The sequence below is a fragment of the Vipera ursinii genome (assembly GCF_947247035.1).
Source record: "Vipera ursinii genome assembly, chromosome: 1".
Lineage (NCBI taxonomy): Eukaryota > Metazoa > Chordata > Lepidosauria > Squamata > Viperidae > Vipera > Vipera ursinii.
The window spans coordinates 257,229,091-257,242,791 of NC_139512.1; the positions used below are offsets into that span (position 1 = coordinate 257,229,091).

Sequence of the window (13,701 nt, forward strand, 5' to 3'; positions counted from 1 at the left end):
GGCCGCCTCTCAGCTGCCGACGCGGCTACGGGCTCGGCGTTCGCCTGCCGGACAGCTGGTGAGTCCGGGCGCGGCTGGACAGGGCGGGTGATTCCGTTTGTGCTCCCCTGATCCCTTCTGTAATGTCGAGCCCAAAGGGCTTGACAGTCGGCCCCTCCTACCAAGGCTCTTCCTGGAAAGCAAGACACAGGTGTTAGGCATGCACGAACGAGAGCAGTAGTTTCCCTCCGGCTCCCCCCCGAGGGCCTGCCGGGATGCCTTCGATGAAATGCCTTAACTAACCTAGGGGCCTGGACATTCGGTTCCGCCACCCAGGATGCCTCAGTAACCGGGTATCCCTTCCACAGCACCAGGTATTGCAGTTGCCCTCTCCGTATTCTAGAATCTAGAATCTCCTGTATCTCGTATCGATTATCGCCCACGGGCCCCGGGGCCACTGGCTCCCCCCGGACAGGAACGGGAGCTGGTTTTAGCAAACTGCCGTGAAACACGGGATGCACCTTGCCCAGGAACTTAGGCAACCGGAGGCGCACCGTGACTGGATTGATGACGTGGGTGACCTGGAAAGGGCCTATGTACTTAGGGCCCAGCTTCTTGCTAGGTACTTGCAACCTCAAGTATTTTGTAGACAAGTACACCCAATCCCCAACCCCCGGGGTGTAGAACGGTTGGCGCTTCTTGTCTGCTTGGGCCTTTATGATACCGGCTTGTTTGGTCAAGGCCTCCTTGGTTGCTGCCCAGGCTTTTCTGATTTGCAGCATCCACTCCTGGGGTTGACAGGGGGAAGTCGAACCTTGGTCGCACTCGGGTACGGGAGGGAAATCGTAACCAGACACCACCGTGTACGGTGGGAGACCAGTGCTACTGTGCACAGCATTGTTGTGGGCGATTTCTGCAAACGCCAGTAGATCAGCCCAGTCTGCCTGTTGGTACGAAACATAGCTACGCAGGTATTGCTCCACCGCTGCATTGGCCCGTTCAGCAGCACCATTCGTGCAGGGATGGTACCCCGAGCTCAACCCCTGAGATGACCCGATGAACTGGAGGAACTCACGCCAAAACCTGGCGGTAAACTGCACTCCCCGGTCCGATATAATGCGTCTAGGCGCCCCGTGTAAGCGGTACACATGGGTTATGAATAGCCAGGCCAAACGCCGGGCCGAGGGTAAACCCCTCAGCGGGACAAAATGGGCCTGTTTAGAAAACAGGTCAACCACGGTCCAGATAACAGTGTATCCCCGGCTCTCTGGTAGGTCCACGATGAAATCCATCCCGATGTCCTGCCATGGCCGGGTAGGGTCTGCCACCGTCTGTAACAGCCCCGCTGGCTTCCCGGGCTGGGGTTTGGCCATAGCACACGTGCGGCAACGCTGGACATAATCTTTGATCTGCCGCCTCATTCCTGGCCACCAGAACTGACGTCTAGCAAGGTGCAGGGTTTTCAGGAATCCAAGGTGTCCGGCCTGTTTGGCGTCATGGCACCTATAAAGCACAGTCTCTCGCAAGGTTTGCGGTACATACACCTTACTCCCATACCAGGCCAGGTCATCCCGTCGGGTTAGGAGTCGCGGGTGTTGCTGTAGCCAGTCATCTCCCACCAGGGCTTTTTTCAGCTGCTGTACAAGGTCCTCCACACCCTTGTTCTGTACAACCTGTACCATCTCTGGGGCGAGAGGAGGGATAAGAGCCTGCACCACCTCCTCCCGCTGGTTGTCATACTGCGGAAGCCGCGAGAGGGCGTCCGCCAGGAAATTCTTCCCCCCCGGAACGTATTTCAGGGTAAACCTGAACCGCCTGAAATACAGGGCCCACCGCACATGCTTAGGGGCCAACTTACGTGGGGACTGTAGGGCTTCTAAGTTCCTGTGGTCTGTCCACACTTCGAAGGGCTTCTCTGCCCCCTCTAGGAGATGCCGCCATGTCTCCAACGCCCACCGAACGGCGTAGGCCTCCTTTTCCCAGATAGCCCAGGCGCGTTCGGTGGTCGACAGTTTTTTGGACGCATAAGCACAAGGTTGCAATGCGCCGTTGCTGTTGTGTTGTAATAGAACAGCTCCGACTGCCACGTCGCTAGCATCTACTTGCACAACGTATGGTGCTGCTGGGTCGGGATGCAACAGTATGGGCTCTCGGGTAAACAAACCTTTCAAGGTCTCGAAGGCCCGTTGACACTCTATGGTCCACGTTACACGCAACCCTGGCCGTGGTTTCACCGCTAACTTCTTAGTTTTGAGCAGGTCTGTTAATGGAAGAGCTACTGCAGCAAAAGATGGTATAAATTGGCGGTAAAAATTGGCAAACCCCAGGAAGCTCTGTAGCTGTCGTCTGGTCCCGGGGGCTTGCCACTGCAATATAGCCTCCACTTTCTTGGGATCCATGGCAATCCCGGCCGCTGAGACTCGATAGCCCAAGTAGTCCAGTCGAGACGCGTGGAATTCACATTTTGATAGTTTCACGTACAACCGTGCGTCTAAGAGTTTTCGCAAAACCTGGCATACAAGGGCAACGTGCTGGTCCATTGTCTCCGTATATATAAGGATGTCGTCAAGATACACGAGCACCCCCCTATATAAGTGTTCATGCAAAACCTGATTTATTAATTGCATGAATACGGCGGGGGCCCCCTGGAGTCCGAATGGCATTACATGAAATTGATAACTGCCCAATGGGCAGTTAAACGCTGTTTTCCACTCATCTCCTTTCCTGATGCGCACCCGGTAATAAGCCTCGCGTAAGTCCAAGCGGGTAAACACCCTCCCCTTAGCCAGGTGGGACAACATGTCTTTCATTAGAGGCAGTGGATACAAATGTTCAATACACACTGCATTGACCCCCCGGTAGTCCACACAAAGACGCAGGCCCCCATCTTTCTTCTCCCTAAAAAGAACTGGTGCTGTAATGTCGAGCCCAAAGGGCTTGACAGTTGGTCCTTTTGGCAACCTCGACAGACGGCGGCAATGTGGCTGGTTTTCCACATGCCCGGCGTGTGGCTGTCCTAAAACGGCAATCCACGCTTTGATGGTGGCCTTCAGTCCATCTTCGGTGACCTGGCTGGCACGGAGGTAGTTTTCTACCTGTGAGATGTAGGGTGCCCATCTCTCCGGGTGTGTTACATCAAATTCTTCCAGCTTGCCAATCTTAGCCATGGTGAGTAGCCTTCTTTGTTTCTTTTCCCTCACATTGCCTTGTGCTGCTGGCTTCTGCATAGGCCTTTAGACAGGGTGGTCTCTAGCGTGGCTTGCTAGGTAGACTGAGGGGGGGAACGTGGTTCCTGCCAGGTTCTGTCCTGGCCTCACCCCCTAGTGACTTCAGACTCTTAAGAGGAAGCAGCATGATCCCATCCTCATTGTCAGTGTTGTGTATTCAGTTCTTTAGGGAGTAAGCGAGACGTGGTTTCAAACAGGAACTGGTTTATTCAGAAGTTAACAGGAACAGAAGCTAAGCAATAGCTGCTGACCAGCTATTTATGTGATTGACCACTAGGCAGCAGCCAATAGGTTTAAAGGAAGCATTCCCTGCCTCAACCTATGGCTCTGCCCCCGTAGACAACCAGTCTGGCCCAGACAATAACCATTACCCCATATATACAATAAGGAACAGCAGTTAACAAATACATGTGAAATTAACCCAACATTCAAGCCAATAAACTACAAGGGCCATGACAAAAAAGGTCACAGCCAACAAAACTCCTAACTGACAGGTTCCTTCCTAGTGGACATGATGGAATGGCTAGAATTAACTGGGGACAACCTATTTTCATCTCCTGAAGAGCTTTAAAGGTCGTAAGTAGGAAGTTTGAATCGGATCCAGAAGCAAAGTGGTAGCCAATATAGCTTCCAAAGCAAAGGTATAATGTATGCAGTTCTTGGAGAACACACAAATGCCTACCTTGCTGCCTTTGCTCCAACTGAAGCTTCTGAATACTTCAAGGGCTGTTGTAAAAAACAACTCACTTTAAAGCTATTACAGTCATCCGTCCAGGAGGGCATGAGTGACAGACTAGCAACTTTAAAAAGGATTTGATGGCTAAAAGTTGCATTCCTCAACTTGGCATCCTCCAGATACTGTATGTTAAGACAGAAACTGACTATACAGCACAAAAAGCACCTATTTCTGCCAAGCATGAGATTCTATGGTTCCCTATGTTATTCGAGATATTTTTTTCTCACCTTGAATATCATTAAACACATTGGAACAATGTAACATCTGTTCACTTGCACTTGTCTATTTGTCAATAAATCATTCAGAGCTAAAAATAAATAAAAGACAGATACCTCCCCACACCACCCTACTAGATACTAAAATATGTCCTACTTTTGCTCTTTTATTTCATAATCCTTTGGGTGCCAAATAGTAGGGCAGATGGGTACAAATGACATGAGGTGATGGGCGACTGGGTAAATCTACATGGAAAATATTATACTCTAGCCATGGTGCTCGGTCAATCAGGGTAATATTTTCAGTTCCATCTCGATGACCTTCATAAAGAATCACACTCACAATGTTCTGAGTCCACACTGAGCCTGTAAATAAGAAATAATTAAATTAATTTATCCAGAGCCATTATTATTTGGAGAATGTTCAACATAAAAAACAAGAAAAAAAGTTAAAGAAACAATCGGTCCACTAATGGGAGAAGATGGCAAAGAAGTAATGGGCAGCAGAGAGAAAGCAGAACTGCTTAAGTCATACCTCGCATCTGTCTTCATGCAAAAAATAAAACACTACTCAACTTAACCAAAAACAGAACCATAAATGACATGCTAGGAATGAAAATTAAATTATGCAAAAATAAAGTAAGAGAACACCTGTCAGCTCTAGATGGATTCAAATCACTGGGTCTGACAGACTATATCCCAGAATTCTGAAGGAACTAGCAGATGTGATTTCAGAACTATTGAACATATCCTTCAAAGTTCTTGGATCACCAACAAAATACCTGAGGACTGGAAAAGAGTTGATGTGGTCCCCATCTTTCAAAAAGTGGGGGGGGGGGGGAGACAGATCCAGGAAATTATAGAACAATCAGTCTGACATCAATACTGGGAAGATCTTGGAAAAGATAATCAAGCAACAAATCTGTAAATACCTAAAAGCAAACAATATTATAACCTGAAGCCAACATGGATTTGTCAAAAGCAGATCATGCCAAACAAATCTTATTTCATTCTTTGACAAAGTGACCAAATTAGTAGATTAGCAAAATTCTGTGGACATACTATAATTAGTTTTCAGTAAAGCATTTGATAAACTAGACCAGCAACCTACTTCTTGGCAAGCTAGTAAATTGTGGAATAGACAGCACCGCCACTAGGTGGGCTTGTAACTGGCTGACAAAACATGCTCAACATGTAGTCCTCAAAGGAACTACATCCACATGGAGAGAAGTAAGCAATGGGATACTGCAATTCCATTTTAGGCTCAGTATTCTTCAATATCTTCATAAATGATCTAGATGAGGGAATTGAAAAAGAACTCATCAAATCTGCAGACAACAAAAAGCTGGCAGGAATAGTCAACACCCCAGAAGACAAGCACATGATCCAAAAAGATCTTAATAGACTTGAACACTGGGCCCTATGTAACAATATGATATTCAATATAGATAAAAGCAAGGTTTTACACTTAGGCAACAAAAACCAACTGTATAAGTATAGACTAGATCAGGGGTGTCAAACTGCTGGCCCGCGGCCACACACGTCATCCAGAAGCTGCACCCACCCCATTACCGGCAATGGCAAAACTCTCCTGATACATTGCGTGACATCACATGACGTCGTGAGTTTGACATGTCTGGACTAGATGAAACTTGGCTTAATACTAGTAACTATAAGAGGGATATTGGAGTCCTAGTGGACATTCACTTAATGTGAATGTGTGTGTGGCAGACTCAAAAAAAAAACAATGTAATCCTAGGCTGCATTAATAGAGGGATAGAATCAAAATCATGTGAAGTTCTAGTACTGTTTTACAAACCCTTAGTAAGACCACACTTGGAATACTACATCCAATTATGGTCACCACAATATAAAAAAGATGTTGAAAAAGTATAGAGGAGAGCAACAAAAATGTTTGGGGGTGGGGGGGGTTGGAGGTTAAAACATATAAAGAACCGTTATAAGAATTGGGTATGTCTAGTCTAATGGAAAGGATTGGGGTGACATGATAGCACTGTTCCTCATCTACAGAGATGAGGGGGTCAAACTACTTTTCAAAGCACCAAAAGGAAGAAAAGAAACAATGGGGGGAAACTAACCAAAGAGAGCAGCAACCTTGAACTAAGGAGAAATTTCCTAAAGATGAGAGCAACCAACGAATGGAATAGTTTGCCTTCACCGGAGGCTTTCAAGAAAAGACTGGACAGCCAGCTGCCTGGAATGTAATAGGGTCTCCTGCTCAAACAGGGGGTTAGACTAGAAGACCACCAAAGTCCCTTCCAACAGTATTATTCTATGTTCTATATTCTATCTTCTAACTTATGCAAAGCCAGCCTTCTTGTCAGGAAGGTTAGTAAACATTTCAGAGACACATAAAGACAAGTGCTTCTTCTAAAATATTTGATGATTGTATGAGAGAAAATCAGCTCTGTAAAGCAAAATAAAGGTCAAATTCTAATAAAATGCCAAATTTTAAAACCTGTTTACAGCAGATGATACAGTTGCAGCAACAAAAGTACTGAAGAACTGACTAATAGCACTGGATACAAGATTAACTCTTTATCAAAGACATCTTTGAACTTACCTGATTTAGGATATGTGATTATAAATGTATCATCATCTCGGATTCCAAAATTTTCCAGTGAATCTATTTTTTCAGGTGAGGACACCACTGGTATAAAATAGCATCCTTTGTACAGATCCTTCTCTGGTGGGTCCATTGCCTGACCTGTTAATATAATAATAGAGCAATTGAAAATAGTTTGTATATTTATGGTCAATATTGAATTAATTCAATTCTTTCAAAATCATGATTCCTGGCAACATGAAGAAAAACAACATATACCATTAGATTGGTTTACCTAGTTATTTAGTGAATTAATTTAATTTAATTTAATTTATTAATATTTCTATACCGCCCTTCTCCCGAAGGACTCAGGGCGGTGAACAGGGCAAGAATAAAAGACAGAATTACAAAAGTTAAAAAATAATTAAATACATGCCCACTAAAAAACAATTAATACATAGTAAAAACCCCAATAAAATACAATAAAACCCCCACCAATCCCCCATCAGGCCAATTAGTTTCATGAACTTGTTTTTCACCCATGTAGGTCCCCATTGCAGAGAGTAAATTTGCTATTATTCTTCCCATCTAAGTGTTCTGTGTAGAAGAGAAAGTTTGAACTACAGTTTTAAGAACATACCAGGTGCAATTCTTTTCTTACCATATCTTATCTTACAGTATATAGTGTCTAAAAACCAACTTATTTACAGTATTTTTTCCAATATTGTTGGATTCCTACTCTTCAAATATTTAAGGAAGGCTGATCTTTTGTCCAAGATTGTGCCGGCACTGTATTTGCATTAAAAAAAGAGCTAAAAGGGAGGTACGACATGATTAAGTAATAACCTAACTAACAAGAATGGCAGAGACAGAGGCAACCTTCTCACTAAAAAAAACAAAACACATTACTTGAAAGCCATGATAAATGGTAGAGGTCTATATCTAAGGAAATCATCTGGGGATGATCATGGGATATAAAAAAATGTTAAAAAGTATGAATAAAATGTGTGTCTGGATGTGGGAAATGTGAAAAAGAATGCTTGGTGGGAAAAGAAATAGAAGAGACTGGAAGAGAGCAAACCCATATTAGAGAACTGTTGCTGCCAAAAATGAGGATGCTTCTCTTCATTGAATAAGTTACTAATTTTTTCTGTCCATAATGTGTATTGTGGAGAGTGAGGAATCAAGGTTGCAATACATGTATGTGAGGGTGATGAATTTTGGCATCCACTGTAGCAATTAACTAGATACATAACCTTTATTGTCATTTCTTTTACTGTGGGCACACTGGCACACATTAAAAATGAAATTCTGTTGCCTGCTCTCAAATGTGTACACATACATATCATAGATATAAATATACTATATACAACATATGTATATACCTACACCCTTACATATAAATAAAAATAAATATTAATCACTGTCCATCTTGAATGCATAGTGGAAAGAGGAAGCTTGAGAGTTCACAAGGTTAATACTGTATGGATCGAAACTGGATGTTCTGCTTCAGATACCACGAAGCCTCCTCCCAGAAGGTAACAAGGAAAACAGGTCGTGAAGAGGATTTGTAGTGTCCCATACAATCCTGTAGACCCTGCTCAAGATGGCTTATATGCTATGTCCTGGATAGAAGGGAGGGAACTGCCAATAATCTTTTCTGCCATCCTCACCACTCTCTGAACCGCCCTCCTGTCTGAAGCAGTGATGCTTCCAAACCAGATTGTAATGCAATACGACAGAATGCTTTCAATCGTCCCTCTATAGAAAGGGATAAGGACAGGGGAAGGAAGTTGTACTTTCCTCATGTGATGCAGAAAATGCAGGCACTGCTGTGCATGCTTCACCAGTTTCTCACTGTTGAGTGACCAAGCCAGCCCATTCGATAACAGCACACCTGGAAATTTGATGCTGCTAACCTGTAAGGGATCCTCCCTCACCTCCTGATTAAGAAGGGAGCGAGTCACCCTAAACAGGGCGGACCCAGATTGTTGGGGGCAATTAAGCTGACTTGCCGTTTGGGGTGTGTGTGAAAGCCCTAATAAGCAGGCATATACATAGAATGAAGGTTACTGATAAGCTTGTAAGCCACCCTGAGTCTTTGGAGAAGGGCAGGATATAAATGGAATTAAAATAAATAATAAAAAAAATATCTGCGGACACGATGAGGGCAGCGAAGTAATTAGCCTTTGCCGTCCTCATCGCTGCAAGATAAGACCTTAGCTGCAATCGGTCAGATTCGGACTGGCTGGACCTCCAACCACTCTCTGGACCCCGTCTCCAACGCTTCATCTCCCAGAGCTCTGCAGAGAACCATGGAGCCCAACAGGATCTGCGCCGGGTCAGGGGTTGCAAGGGTACAACACAGTCGAGTGCCTCGGTGGCCGCCCTTTCCCAGGCATCCACCAAGGCATCCACTGGGCTGTGAATGAGGGCGATGGGTATAGACCCAAGCGCCATCTGGAACCATTCTGGGCCATTAGGTACCTGGGGCGGAACCACCTAGTCGGTTCCACAGCCCAGCGGTGGGGGGTGGCATAATGGAAGCCCAGCTGCAGCAGGTGATGATCAGACCATGACAGGGGAACAATAGTTGGTGAACCCCCTCCCAAATCATCCAGCCACTGTCCAGACAGGAACACCAGGTTGAGAGTGTGACCCCCCATATGAGTTGGGCCCTGAATTACTTGGGTCAGGCCCATGGCTGTCATGGAAGCCATGAACTCCCGAGCTAACTCAGACGACCCTCCCAGGGAAGGCAGGTTGAAGTCACCCAGAACTATAAGCCTGGGGAACTCCACCGCCAACCCTGAGAGGGTGTTGAGCCGCTTGGGCAGGGCTGTTGCTAAACAGCTGGGTGCTAGGTATGTGAGCAACAAGCCCATCTGAGCCCGAGGGCCACATCTCAGGAGGAGGGACTCACTCCCGGCCATCTGGACAATGGTGGTCTCCTGCGGGCATAAAGTCTCCCAGATAACCACCGCCACCCCTCCACCCCTACCCTGAGCCCGTGGCCGGTGTAGCACATGGAAACCTGGAGGGCATAACTCGATCAGAGGAACCCCTCCCTCCGAGCCCAACCAAGTTTCCGTGATGCATGCCAGATCCACGCATTCCTCCTCAATCAAGTCATGAATGAGGGGAGCCTTGTTAACAATGGATCTGGCATTAAAATAGACCAGCCTAAGCTCAGGGACCAGATCACCCTCATCCTCGGGCAAAAGGGTACTAACCGGAGGGTCAGAGCGTGCCACCGCTCGAAGACATCGGGGGTGCGATCCCAGATGTTGATGTGACCCTCCGTGCAATCACATGCTGCCATTCCCTATCATCGTGGGGATCTGAAACCCCACCCCAACACACACAGAACCAGCAGCCTCCATCCCCAACCCCATCCTGCCAGGATCCCTAACTGGCCCAGACTGAGTGCCGGTTAATAATCCCCTCTCCACCCTAATCCTTTAAAATAACCAGCTAAAAATATATCAGGGACCTCTTAATACGTCTCCACCCGAGGCCCCTGTCTAAGCCCAACCACCTCTTGGGGTCCCAACAATTGGGCCCGTCATTAAGGGGAATGCAAGAAAAGGTGGCAGGTCATACCCAGGAGGGAGGAACCCCCCTGAGAGCATACAAATCAGCTCCAGAATAATGCAGGCGAGCCATATGATCAAAAAAACATCCACATAGGGCAAATATTAACAATGGGTAGTCCAATGATGTAGAATAATATCCAGATGACAGTGGTATTGGGTCCGGTAAGTATACCTCAGTCCACTAATCCAGCTCAGCTCTCACCCGAGATGGTAATCAAAAAAGAAACCCCAACCGTCTTCTCACTATGGCTGAGGAGTCCAACCTGGGGTGGACAGAGTAAGGAATCCTGGGGAAGCCTACCCCAACTGGTCTCTCATACCAGTGGGGTGGTCGATGACCAATCCAAGACCGCCCTCCCACCACGGTCCAGTCCCAGGTCCAATCCAGACTATCAATAGGGAGGTCTTAACTCCAACCGGGAGTTGGAGTTAAGTTGGAGTTAACTCCAACCAAGCTGGGAGAAATAGCCAGTACTTTAGAAGATAGCATCAAGATCCAGAAGGATCTGTTATTCAGTATTCTGCAAGATCTTGATTAGTATGGATAAAGAATCACATGAAGTGGTTGCTTTACCTGTATTTGCACTCTTTGAAGCTGCAAGTATATGTACAATACTTGTAGTGGTTCCATCTATATGGAAACAAACAATAAAACATATGAAACATAAGCTTGTATATGTTTATTAATGAAATATTACAGGAAAGAATAAATGGAATATAGTCATAATTCAAAGTTATTGTTAACAAAGAGTAGCTATAGAATGCAAAATAAAAAATAAAAAAAATAGTGTAGATTCAGGCATTCTGATATCTTGTCCTAGTGTAGAGTTGCTATGACCACATTCATGTTGTACAATCACAAATTGCCCAGATTATGATCACATGACTGTTAGTACATTTCAACTATTGTAAGCACAAGGACTGGCCATAGGTCACTTTTTTCAATGTCCTCATAACTTTGCACAGTTGCTAAACAAATGGGTCAAGGATCACCTGAACCAAAATACCCTGCAATAACAAAGTTAAACTAAATAATCCTTAAACCTTAAAAAAAAGAGAAAAGGGAAAGGGAGAAAAAACCCCAAATGACAAGAATGTCTGTCTTATATATTAAATTTAGGGAAAATCACTGGGTTACTAAAAATATTACATAATATTATAGTATAAGCAGGTATTCTTATAAAATGTGGTTGTGGAACTTGGGGCTACCAAAATGATTGGTTGAATGACTGGGTCATTCAGTCATCAGTAGCCCTGAGAAGTTGACTCTTGGAAGTCAATTGACTTCACTTACAATGATTCTTACAAAAAAAATGGAGTCTTGTTCAGAGAAGATTATAGTGTGAGGGGTTATAAGGAGAGGGTTGTCTAGGGTAGTGCTGTTTATTCTGCCCTAGGTGGGAGATGGAAGATAAACTAAGCTAATTCTAGCTTACACATTAGTTCTGATGCATCTTTTGCATCTATCTATGAACAGGGAAGACAGACTATTGATGTAGGTAGTGCACAGATGCCGATCCACCTTCATCTCTTATTGCTCTTCATGACATTCTTCAGAAACAGTTCAGGGATTGGGAATGGGAAGCATAGTATTCTAGTGGTTCTCTTTTCTTTAGGGTTAATTCTAGTTATGGCAGGTGTGGAGATGTTACATGAAGGCACCTGCTGAGGTCATTCACTGGCATGGAGTGAAGAATCACCTGATTATACAATTGAGCAGTTAAAAAAATCTTCTAAATCAATAATCAAATGCCCTACAATATTTAATAACAGCACATAATTTAATGTTGCTTTGTTCTATGCAGAGTTGAGAATTAAACATGACAAGGTCAACTCTGATTCCAGCCATTTGAAGTTGTGTATCACACATTATTTTCCTCCACTGAGTGGAAATAGGCTCAGGACCCTCCTGAATATCCCAGCAGAACCTGAAGGGCAGCTTTTCCATCCTCTACTTAAAGATATAGTCAAACCTTTCATTCTGGGCAACAGTCATGGCGTTCTTCCAACAATGCCTGGTAAGCAGTGGTTTAAAAAATGTCAACAGTTTTTGTGTTTAACTAAATTAGTAGTCTTAAATTAAGACTATTTGTGCTATCCTATCATCAAAATGTTCATTCTTACATCAGTACTTTTGTATTCCAAAAAAGAGCTAAAGCGGTAGTAGAACATGATTGAGTAATAACCTAATTAACAAGAAAGGCAGAGACATAAATTGCCTTATCTATCTTAGTAAGAAGCATTATTTCAAAGCCATAATACATAGTAGATGTCTATATCTGTGGATGACGAGATATAAAAAATGGTTACAAAGTGTGAATGACATGTGTGTCTAGATGTGGGAAATGTGAAAAAGAATACTTGGTGGCATGAGATATGGAAGAGGCTGTGTAAGAGAACAAACCCATGTAAGAGAACTGTTGCTGCTAAAAATGAGGATGAAAGGTTTGTGAATGATATGCAGAAACAGATAGTTGCAAATTGGCAACTCTTCATGGTAGTCTAGACCATAGGTCTCCAACCTTTTTGATTTGGCAACCCAGAAAGGGAGATAGGCACCACTATTTGCATGTGTGCAAATAGGTTGTGTGCATGCACACACAAAAATGAGCCCTGTACACGTGTGCACAAATGGGCTGCACGTGATTTCATGCACACATGCAAACAGCCATGTGCAAGCACATGCGCAAATGCAAATGGGCCTGCGCAGGCGTGAGTGTTGCAAATGGGGAGGCGCCCATACCGTGGTGTTTAACGGTGATGCTCTCCCTTGGCTGTCCTCCCCTTAGGTTTGACAGACCTCGCTGACAGCACCTTTGGCATGGGATTTGCACACCTTAGGGTTTGGAAGGCAATCATCATGAATCTTATAGCTTGCTCCATCAGTAGGTCTGTGTGGTCAGGCTCTCCACCTTCTCCCTCATCCTCGAGCTCTTTCAGCTCCAGTTGCTGCTCCTGTCGTCGGGCACTGTGACTAACGTGGGTGAGGTTCACCCAATTGGCCCTTCCTTCTTAGTCAACCTTCTTTCTGATGCCTATGGACCACCTGGGTCTCAATGAGTCACCCAGGCTCCCAACTTCCACTCAGAGAGGTCAGTTCCGGCGGGAGTCCTGGATTCCCCCAGCACACAGCTTCCTCCTAGTTGCCGTCTTGAGCTGACATCTTGTGCCTGGTACCCACAGTAGGGCTCTACGCCTCTCCGGGTTGACTGATTTTGCAGATTCCCCCTAATGTAAGGACCTGCCCCAGCTAGTCCCTCAAGAAATAAGACTCCTGAAGCCACTGAGTTGAATCAAAAGAATTTTTACTGAGAGAAAGTGATTGCAATAGAGTCAGACAGACTCTGAAAGTCCCACACAAAGCACAAAGCAATTCTTTCAT

The 13,701-nt window shown here is 45.0% G+C and overlaps 1 pseudogene across 1 annotated transcript in view; it reads right to left on the bottom strand.

The window, feature by feature from the left end:
- Window positions 1-6,877, bottom strand: part of LOC310632757 (amine sulfotransferase-like) — a 61,211-nt pseudogene extending 54,334 nt beyond the window's left edge. The window contains exons 1-2 of the transcript in view: window positions 6,742-6,877; window positions 4,315-4,523 (exon numbers count right to left, since the gene is read on the bottom strand). The product of the transcript in view is annotated as an amine sulfotransferase-like (transcript). The remainder of the gene's footprint in view (window positions 1-4,314; window positions 4,524-6,741) is intronic.
- Between the last annotated feature and the right edge of the window lie 6,824 nt (window positions 6,878-13,701).